The sequence below is a fragment of the Meles meles genome, chromosome 14, assembly GCF_922984935.1.
Source record: "Meles meles chromosome 14, mMelMel3.1 paternal haplotype, whole genome shotgun sequence".
Classification (NCBI taxonomy): Eukaryota; Metazoa; Chordata; class Mammalia; order Carnivora; family Mustelidae; genus Meles; species Meles meles.
This window is the reverse complement of record NC_060079.1, coordinates 40,483,685-40,485,891: the sequence shown is the minus strand read 5'-3', so window position 1 is coordinate 40,485,891 and position 2,207 is coordinate 40,483,685. Positions and strand designations below refer to the sequence as shown.

At 37.2% G+C, this 2,207-nt stretch overlaps 1 pseudogene; it reads right to left on the bottom strand.

Moving 5' to 3' along the window:
- Positions 1-766: 766 nt before the first annotated feature.
- Positions 767-942, bottom strand: LOC123925418 (annotated as a pseudogene).
- Positions 943-2,207: the final 1,265 nt, after the last annotated feature.

Genomic DNA, 2,207 nt, shown 5'->3' with positions numbered 1-2,207 from the left:
AAAGACTAAATATGATCTTGATTAAGAACATTCAAAAAGGTTTTTAATTAAAAAAAAAAATACAAAGTTAAAAAAATTTAGCCATGTTCAGCCAGCTGAAAATAACTGAATGTCAACTGGCCAAAACCTATTGCCAAGTATATATATATATTTTCAGTTTTAGGAGTGTTAATAGTAGGTTTTAGTGTGTTATTAACTTCCAAGCTCAACAATAAGCACTCATCAGTATTCTCCTAACCTTTTCAGAATGAATTGCATAGGACTTAATGTGAACTCCAGTGTTAATGTGACCATATAGTAACAGTGGTCAAATTTCAATAAGATGGTCTCTCCCATATAACAATATATCAGTGACAGTAGTGTTTTAAGTTTTTAAAACATTTTCAGATCCTTTATTTTCTTTTTCTAATAAATGAATTTGTGAAATAGGGAGATCAGATATTTTTCTTCCAATTAACTAGAGGAGGAAAATAATTTATAAGAAGTTAACTGGCTTACTAAAATGCATACAGATATATACAGATATATATGTAAAATCAGAAGGCTAGGCTCCTTGACATCCTGTGCTTTTTTGCAGTGAGCGACAAAACCTGATGGACAGTGGGCACATTCTTTCAAAACACATTTTATCATCATTGTTACCTCCAGAAACTGCTCCACTGATAGGCTCAAGACAACCCCACTTCTATTTCTGTTAGCATGGTGATACCTAATTAATAGCTAGCCATCTTTCCATTCTTTTTTTCTTTTCTTTTTTTCAAATGAAATCACTCAAACTATTCCTCTCCTCCTACTCCCCCAAAGGGAGAAAAGAATGTCATCAATGGCAATAGGCAGTTGTGGAAACAACACCTAAAGCCAGCTTCATGCTCAAGAGAGAACACTGAATATCCTCCTTGTGGTCCTTTCTTTTCATCAAGATCAAAAGCTTTTGCACAGCAAAGGAAACAGTTCACAAAACCAAAAGACAACTGACAGAATGGGAGAAGATATTTGCAAACGACATATCAGATAAAGGGCTAGTATCCAAAATCTATAAGGAACTTAGCAAACTCAACACCCAAAGAACAAACAATCCAATCAAGAAATGGGCAGAGGACATGAACAGACATTTCTGCAAAGAAGACATCCAGATGGCCAACAGACACATGAAAAAGTGCTCCACGTCACTCGGCATCAGGGAAATACAAATCAAAACCACAATGAGATATCACCTCACACCAGTCAGAATGGCTAAAATGAACAAGTCAGGAAATGACAGATGCTGGAGAGGATGTGGAGAAAGGGGAACCCTCCTCCACTGTTGGTGGGAATGCAAGCTGGTGCAACCACTCTGGAAAACAGCATGGAGGTTCCTCAAAATGTTGAAAATAGAACTACCCTTTCTTTAAAATAGACATCTTTCAAAGATATCTGAACAACATGATCCTCCCTCTTTAACAGTCCATTCACAGCACTTCGGTGATATCACCTTTCCTAAAAGGGACTCTACCCAGATCCTTCTGTTTCTCTGGAATGATGGTCACAGCAACTCTAATATATTCATTTAGAACCTAGAAAATACTGGATTGCCCAAAAAATGGTTGGATTAGTTCACATAAGTAACATGATTGCTGATAATACTGCTTAGGGATTTAGGGTCAAATAAACTCACCTTGCCTCCCTACTTTATCTTAATAAATACGTCTTAAAGAACACCACACAAAGCTTAAAAAACAGGCTGTTCATAAGCTCAATCAAAAAGGACACAGTGATAACAGGCCCCCCCAATAAACAGGGAAAAGTTCAAATAAACAATGTGACCTTCCACCTATGGAACTACAAAAAGAAGAACAAACAAAACCCAAGATGAGTAGAAGGAAGGAAATAAAGATCAGAGCAGAAATAAATCATATGGATATTTAAAAAATAGAAAAAAAAATCAATGAAATCAAGAGCTGGTTCTTTGAGAAGATAAAATTGATAAACCCGGGGCGCCTGGGTGGCTCAGTGGTTTAAGCCTCTGCCTTCAGCTCAGGTCATGATCTCAGGGTCCTGGGATCGAGCCCCGCATCGGGCTCTCTGCTCAGTGAGAAGCCTGTTTCTCCTTCTCTCTCTGCCTGCCTCTCTGCCTACTTGTGACCTCTCTCTCTGTCAACTAAATAAATAAAATATTTAAAAAAAATAAATAAAATTGATAAACCCTTAGCCAGACACATCAGGAAAAA